Source organism: Bos taurus, chromosome X (genome assembly GCF_002263795.3).
Source record: "Bos taurus isolate L1 Dominette 01449 registration number 42190680 breed Hereford chromosome X, ARS-UCD2.0, whole genome shotgun sequence".
Lineage (NCBI taxonomy): Eukaryota > Metazoa > Chordata > Mammalia > Artiodactyla > Bovidae > Bos > Bos taurus.
The window spans coordinates 3,057,456-3,066,368 of record NC_037357.1 but is presented as its reverse complement, the minus strand read 5'-3'; the positions used below and the strand labels follow the sequence as shown (position 1 = coordinate 3,066,368).

General features: G+C 39.1%; 1 long non-coding RNA gene across 1 annotated transcript; it reads right to left on the bottom strand.

Annotated features, from left to right (window-relative positions):
* Positions 1-1,046: 1,046 nt before the first annotated feature.
* Positions 1,047-3,211, bottom strand: LOC112445050 (uncharacterized). The gene is made up of 3 exons (XR_003033447.2): positions 2,897-3,211; positions 2,237-2,345; positions 1,047-1,066 (listed from the first exon to the last, which is right to left on the bottom strand). It is a non-coding gene; the product is annotated as an uncharacterized lncRNA (long non-coding RNA).
* Positions 3,212-8,913: the final 5,702 nt, after the last annotated feature.

Genomic DNA, 8,913 nt, shown 5'->3' with positions numbered 1-8,913 from the left:
GAACATGTATTGAGTACCTACCACTTACAAGAGATCACACAAGGCCCTGGGACTTTATAAGTGGTCTCTGCTTTCAAAGTGCTTATATATGAGCTCACTCACAGCTTACATATCTTCATCATGATAATACTTTAAGTACTTTAAAAAGAAGCCAAAGAGAAGAAATATTGGCAATTGGTAATCTTAAAATGATACTCCTCAAAGTAGCCTACTGGAAACAAACAGACAAACAAACAAAACAGTATAACAAGATGAAATTAAAAGCACATGCTGATTTTAGGGAATTAGTGGTCAGGCCCTCTTTCTGTATTTTGCTGTTCTGTATTAATGTTTACGAAGGCAGAATTTACTGGCTTCATCATCTGAGGTTTGGAGATCCTATTCCCCTGATCTTTCTTACCATGAAGCAAGGCCACTTGGAGCCACAAAGATTTGTTCCATACCTTAATAATGAATGCTCACAGTGAGGAAAAGACATGTTTCAGTGACACTTCAGACTGCCCATTTTTAAGAAAAGCAAGCAGAGACATAACTTTGCCAACAAAGGTGCGTCTAGTCAAGGCTATGGTTTTTCCAGTGGTCATGAATGGATGTGAGAGTTGGACTGTGAAGAAAGCTGAGCACCAAAGAATTGATGCTTTTGAACTGTGGTGGTGGAGAAGACTCTTGAGAGTCCCTTGGGCTGCAAGGAGATCCAACCAGTCCATTCTAAAGGAGATCAGCCCTGGGTGTTCTTTGGAAGGACTGATGCTGAAGCTGAAACTCCAATACTTGGGCCACCTCATGCGAAGAGTTGAGTCATTGGAAAAGACTCTGATGCTGGGAGGGATTGGGGGCAGGAGGAGAAGGGGATGACAGAGGATGAGATGGCTGGATGGCATCACCGCCTCGATGGACATGAGTTTGGGTGAACTGCGGGAGTTGGTGATGGACAGGGAGGCCTGGTGTGCTGCAATTCATGGTGTCGCAGAGTCGGACACGACTTAGCGACTGAACTGAACTGAAGATGAATATCAAATAGTTGTTTCACTAATGGGTTGTGGCCACCATTATTTAAAAGTTGACTCTACAAAACATAAAAAAATGTTTTTTGCATAAATAGTTTATGCTGGTCCCCCTAAAATGAGAGAACAGGCTTTACCAATACCTGTTCATCAAACCACTGCTTGAAAAATAACAATAAGATGCTTAACATAATCTAAAAACATTTGTGCCATCTTTCAATTTGGAAATCACAAAATACTATATAAACTACATCCATACTTAACTGCATAATTTTACATAGAAGAAAAAATTTCTTTTTTCAGTATAGCACAGCAAATACAGAACTAGAATGGGAAGTATATTTTCTATTGACCTAATCATATTGCTTCTCAATTAAGAAATCAGTAAATTAAAAATGGTTACAAGATAACTACTTTTTGTATTTCTCTGACAGAAACAAAGTAATGTAAGAATTAAGGAAAACATTAATTCTGTTTTAAAAGTCTATTACCTAATTTGCTTTTAAATGTATGTTTAGTACATGTTTAGCCACTGGTGACAAATTAAACCCTCTATGAGTAGAGAAAACAACAGGTATCACAATTGAAAGACTACACAAACTGCTTGAAGGTTCCTTAGATACTAATCAGAAATAGGATGCAGAATCTCTTTATGAAGTATTAAATTTGTTCAGATTAATGTGCAACCCAAGTTCATTTTTTATTATGCCAGTAAATAAGACATTTGATTTCAAAGTTTGTACTGTATTCCTTCCTCCTATTCAGATACTCCTTCTTTATTTAACATACCTCTCTTGGTAGATAACAGGTACTATCCTAAGTGCTTTACAAATATTAACTCACTTTTTTATTGTGGGACTGGAGGAGGAATGGGGGACTGCAGATGGGCACCAAAGATCTTTTGGAGATGATGGGATGACTGGATTGTAATGATTGCACAGCTTTGTAAACTTACTAAAATAGAGCTATAAAAGAAGCTAGGATTTGTAGAGAAATATCCATTGGTTTGTGATCCTTTGTGTTTAGAAAAAAATGCATTGTTAATGTCTCCAGCCTTGCTCTCCTACACCTTAAGAAAGGAATTAGCAGGTTACAACTTGGCCATAAGTAAAAACAAACACCAAAATAGAAGATGGTTATTTTGAGGCACTATCCTGCTATCTTTTTGTCTGTTGGCTTCCCAATTAAAGTATTTTCCTTGCCTCAACACATCATTTTTCAGATTCACTGACCTGTCTTGTGGCAAGCAGAGTGAGCTTGGACTCGATTATCAAGCAGACCCAAAACGTGCTGGCTACCAATGGACTCTTCCCACAGTGCTTCTTCATCCCATATGGACTCCTACAAGGGCAATGAGCATCAGGACATCCTCTGAACCTGATCTGGTCAGCTTCAAAACAACCAAAGAAATCTTCCCCTAGCCATGTGTATGAAGAATCTCAAGCTCACTATCATCATCATCATCATCATATCAGTTGAATAGCCATTACATTTTAAGAAATGATAGTTCGAGTGGAGAACAAGATGGCGGAGGAGTAGGTGGACTAGGAGTACATCTCCCTCCATGGATACATCAGGAATACACCTTCAGATACAGAAGTACATGCAGAACACCAGCTTAGAGTCAACAGGAGTACCTGACCAGCAGAAAAGAATATATAGAACCACGCAAAAACTCAGTAGGACGAAGGAACTAGGGGGAGAAACAGGAATGTTACTAAGACTGGACATGCCCTTGGCAGATGGGGGGAACTGAAGCAGGGGTCTGATCCCCACATCGGGGCAATTGTCTGAGTCAGAGGAGAAACATTTCATGCTGAGGGTGAAACAGCTAATGTATGGCAGCCTAAATGGAATGAGAATCAGACAGTCCTTGCTGCAGCCATACGTACCCCGGACAAGGACGCAGTCCCCTAGAAGGCTAAGCAGCTGGGAGCTGGAGCGTAGAGATTATGGAGCATTCCCAGGGTGAGGGCTGCTGTTGACTGCAGAGAGATGGACCAAGGGGATGTGAGCGAGGAGACCGTGGTGTGAAATGCCTGTGGAGGAAAGCCAGGGAGCCATGGAAGCAAGGTGATACTGCTGAGTTACGCATAGGGGTGGAGCCATCACATAGACTCTCTCCCTACAGGCCTGGATCGGCTGCTGAACAATAGAGAGGCTGGCCCATCAGGTGCCTGATGCACAGAACTACAGAGTAGGACCCCACCCAGGGTTCCCCTTTAAGTGCCTGACATACCAATCTATAGAATAAGACCCCAGACGGGGGGCCCTCTGTGTGCCTGATGTGTGGAATAACAGAGAAGGACCCCAGGCAAGGGGGCCCTAAAGGGCACTTAAAAGTGCCTAATGGGCAGACCTATGGAGAAAGAAGAGCCAAAGAGGCCTTCTGATCACCAGGTACCAGAGGCTTGAAAAAAAAAAAGACTCTGATAGGGCCATAATTCATGTGGCTGAGACAGTCCATGTCCTTGCACCCTTGGCGCCACCAGGGTCCCCGCAACCCAAGTAGCTGCATTTCCTTCACACTCAACCCTCACTGGGGCAGATCTACCACAAGCAAAAAAAAAAAAAAAAGTCTTCGGTCTATGCATGCGGGGTCACTTCAGTTGTTTCCTGCTCTTTGCGACCCTGTGGGCTGTGGCCTGCCAGGTTTCCCTGTCAGGGGGTTCTCCAGACAAGAATATTGGAGTGGCCAATACTCATTGTCATATGCTTCTAGAGCACTATATTTCCTGCTGCCTTAGCAACCAACTCCCCTGAGTTCCTGGTGCTGCCAGAACCCCTGCAACCCAAGCAGCTGCACTACCTCTACAACTGGCCCTCACTGGGGCAGAACCCAAATCCTCCAGGGCAGCCCCAGGAGCAAGCCTCAGGAGCAAACCCCAGTGGGTGACCCACAGGCAGAGATGGAAATAAAATCACAATTGAAACCCCGGGCTGAGCCAAAACCTTCCCACCAGCTCTACAAGCTGCAGACTAAATCCACACAATCAACTTGGCAGACTCTGTGTCTACAGAATATATAAAAGGAAAATAAGAGCTCCCGCAAAAAAAAAAAAAATGCACTAGTTCTGATAGCTGTGTACACTGGAGGCAAGAACACACAGGAGTAGGACCAGATTAGAATCTGAGCTACCTCCACAGCAGGTCCAGAGACCAGCACGGTGTTGGGGGGCACCCTAGGGAGGTGAGGTGGACTGTGACTCCCAGCAAGGAAAAGGACTCTGACAGCAGTGGCTCAAGAGAAACATTTATTATTCTTATGTTTTGAATTGTTCTGGAGTTTCTTTTGGATTTTTTTCTTTTCTTTTCCTTTTTTATTCCTTTGCATCCCCCCCTCCCCCCCATTGTAGTTCTAAATTTTATTGGCACTATGAAATCTAATTAAGCTTTTGAGGTTTTTCTTTTCAATAACACTTTTTATTGTTATAAACCTTTGCTTCTATGTTGGCCATTTGCAGTCCTGTGAAGTTTTCCTTTTTTTTTTTTTTCTTTTTTCCTTTCCTCTTCCTTTTCTCTTCTTTTCTCTTTAATTTCAATTTTTTAAACCTATTATTGTTTTTCCTAAAATTATTCCTTATTTGCTTTTCCTAAAGTTCTTCTCCCTTTGCAGTTAATCTTTAACATATATAAGTCTTCTTTATCTACCTTTATTTAATTTTGCATATCTAGTGTTTCTTTCCTTTCCTCTCAACATATGTGTTAGTTTTGTTTTCATTGGTTATTCCCCACTTGGAACCTTGCTTTAGTTTTGTTTTGCAGTTTTTGCTTTAGTTTTTTTTTTTTTCTTTATTTTTAATTTTTAAAGCTATTTTTTAAATTTATTTATTTTTTAAAATTTATTTATTTTACTTGGAGGCTAATTACTTTATAATAGTGTAGTGGTTTTGCCATATATTGACATGAATCAGCCATGGGTGTACATGTGTTCCAAGTTTTTTTCTTAACTGTTACATAAATTTTTTATTTCCTTTGTTTGCCGGGTCAATCTATTGTACTTTGTTTTTGTTGGACTGTTTTGATTTTGTTTATGGGTGTATATGTATATGTGTATATTCCATTATTTTAATTATTATTTGCCTGATTTTGTAACTGCCGTTTGTCTGAGATTCATCTTTGGTTGCTCATTCTTGGATATTTGTTTTAATATCACTTAATGCCATAACAAACCACTTGTGGAATCTTCACTCCTGACCAGACATCAAGCCCTGAGCCTTTGGAGTGGGAGCACTGACTCCAAGACCCTAGACAACCAGAGAACTAAGCCTAGGTAGTATCAAAGGGTGAGAAATCCCACAAAGGAAAGCACTTGAATACAAGACCCAGCATCACCCAACCACTAGTAACACCCTGTGCAGGATGCTTCATCCCCACAAACAAAACAAAACTACAAACCAAATCAGCAGCAGCAGGATTCCAACCTCATTCAACCTTGCCCAAGAGACGAAAAACAACAACAACAAAAACTCAGCACAAATTTCACCCTATATGAAAATTACACAAACCACTGGACAAACTTTAGGAGGGCAGAAACCAAAAGGAAGACAGAACTCAACCTTGAAGCCTGGAAAAAGGAGACCTCAAACACAATAAGTTTAAAAAAAAAATAATGAAAAAGCAGAGAAATAATGCACAAATGAAGGAACAAACAAGAAACACAGAAAGTCCAAATAAACGAAGAGGAAATAGGCAAACTACCTGAAAAAGAATTCAGTATAATGATACTAAAGATGATCAAAACCCTTGAGAACAGAATGGAGAAAATACAAGAACCAACTAACAAAGACCTAGAAGAATTAAAGAATAAATATACAGAGACGGACAACACAATTACTGAAATTAAAAATACTCTAGAAGGAATTAATAGCGGAATATCTGAAACAGAAGAAGGGATCAGTTAGCTGGAATAAAAAGTGGTGGAAATAACTACTGAAGAGCAGAATAAAGTAAAAAGAATGAAAATAACTGAGGATAGTCTCAAAGACCTCTGGGACAATATTAAATGCACCAACATTAGAATTATGGGGGTCCCAGAAGAAGAGAAAAAGAAAGGGTATGAGAAAAGTTTTTAAGAGATTATAATTGAAAATTTCCCCAACATGGAAAAGGAAATGGCCAATCAAGTCCAAGAGGTGCAAAGAGTCCCATACAGGATAAGCCCAAGGAGAAACATGCCAAGACACATATGAATCAAACTAACAAAGACTAAACACAAAGAAAGAATATTAAAAGCAGCAAGGGAGAAGCAATAAATAACACACAAGGGAAACCCCATACGTTTAACAGCTGATCTTTCAGCAGAAACTGTGCAGGCCAGAAGGGAATGGCAAGATATATTTAAAGTACTGAAACAGAAAAATCTACAACCAAGATTACCTGGCAAGGATCTCATTCAAAATTGATGGAGAAATCAAAAACTTTTCAAACAAGCAAAAGTTAAGAGAATTCAGTACCATCAAACCAGCTTTACAACAAATGTTGCTGCTGCTGCTGGTAAGTCGCTTCAGTCATGTCCGACTCTGTGCGACCCCATAGACGGAAGCCCACCAGGCTCCCCTGTCCCTGGGATTCTCCAGACAAGAACACTGGAGTGGGTTGCCATTTCCTTCTCCAATGCATGAAAGTGAAAAGTGAAAGTGAAGTCGCTCAGTCATATCCGACTCTTCGCGACTCCATGGACTGCAGCCTACCAGGCTCCTCCGTCCATGGGATTTCCCAGGCAAGAGTATTGGAGTGGGGTGCCATTGCCTTCTCCGACAACAAATGTTACAGGGACTATACAGTCAGGAAATACAAGAGAAGAAAAAGATCTGCAGAAACAAACCCCAAACAATGAAGACAATGGCACTAGGAATATATCAATAATTACTTTAAGTGGAAACAGATTAATTGCTCCAACCAAAAGACACAGACTGGCTGAATGGATACAAAAACAAGACCCATGTATATGCTGTCTACAAGAAACCCACTTCAGACCTAAAGACACATATAGACCGAAAGTGAGAGGATGGAAAAATATATTCCATGCAAATGGAAAGCAAAAGAAAGCTGGGGTAGCAATCTTCATATCAAACAAAGTAGACCTCAAGATAAAGAATATTACAAGAGATAAGGAAGGACACTACATAATGATCAAGGGATCAATCCAACAGGAATATGTAACAATTGTAAATATCTATGCACCCAACATAGGAGCACCTCAATACATAAGATAAGTACTAACAGACAGAAAAGGAGAATTTGACAGTAACACAATAAGAGTAGGAGACTTTAACACCCACTCACACCAATAGACAGATCATCAAAACAGAAAATTAATAATGAAACACACCAATAGACAGATCATCAAAACAGAAAATTAATAATGAAACACAAGTCACATTAGATGAAATGGATCTCACTGATATCTTCAGGACATTCCATCCAAATGCAGAAGAATACACCTTCTTCTCAAGTGCACATGGAACATTCTCCAGGATAGACCACATCTTGGGTCACAAAAGAAACCTCAGTAAATTTAAGAAAATTGAAATTGTATCAAGCATCTTTTCTGACCATGCTATGAGATGAGATGAGATTTTTTTCACAAGAAAAAAACTGTAAGAAACACAAACAGATGGAGATTGAACAACACATTTCTAAATAACCAACAGGTTACTGAAGAAATCAAAAGGGAAATCAAAAAATTTCAGAAACAAATGACAATGAAAACACAGCAACTCAAAATGTATGGGATGCAGCAAAAGCAGTTCTAAGAGGGAAGTTGATAGCAATACAATCCTACCTCAAGAAACAAGAAAAACATCAAAATAGACAACCTAACTCTACATCTAAAACAACTGGAAAAAGAACAAAAAAACTGAAAATTAGTAGAAGGAAAGAAATCAAAAGATCTGAGCCAAAATAAATAAAATAGAAAGGAAAGAAACAATAATAAGATTAATAAAACTAAAAGCTGGTTCTTTGAGAAGATCAACAAAATTGACAAACCCTTAGCCAGACTTATCAGGAAAAAAAGAGAGAAGAATCAAATCAACAAAGTTAGAAATGAAGGAGGAGAGGTTACAACAGATGATACAGAAATACAAAGGATTATAAGAGACTATTACAAACAACTATATGGCAATAAAATAGATAAACTGGAAGAAATGGACAGATTCTTAGAAAAGTTCAATCTTCCATGACTGAACCAGGAAGAAATAGAAATTATGAACAGCCCAATTACGAGCACTGAAATTGGAAGTGTGATAAAAAATCTCCCAAAAAACAAAAGCCCAGGACCTGATGGCTTCACAGGAGAACTCTATCAAACATTTAGAAAAGAGCTAATGCCTATCTTTCTAAAACTCTTTCAAAAAATTGCAGAGAAAGGAACACTTCCAAACTCATTCTATGAGGCCACCATCACCCTGATACCAAAACCAGACAAAGACAACACCAAAAAAGAAAACTACAGGCCAATAACACTGATGAACATAGATTCAAAAATCCTCAACAACATTTTAGCAAACAGAATTCAATAACATATTAAAAAGCTCATACACCAGGATCAAGTTGGGTTTATTCCAGGGATGCAAGGATTCATCAGTATAGGCAAATCAATCAAGGTGATACACCATATTAACCAATGGAAAGATAGAAACCATATAATCTCAATAGATGCAGAAAAAGTCTTTGACAAAATTCAGCACCCATTTATGATTAAAACTCTTCAAAAAATGGGCATAGAACAAACCTACCTCAACATAGTAAGGTCATATACGATAAAACTACAGTAAACATTATTCTCAATGGTGAAAAACTGAAAACATTCCCCCTAAGATCAGGAACAAGACAAGGGTGTCCACTTTCACCACTAGTCAACATAGTTTTGGAAGTCCTAGCTACAGCAATAAGAGAAGAAAAA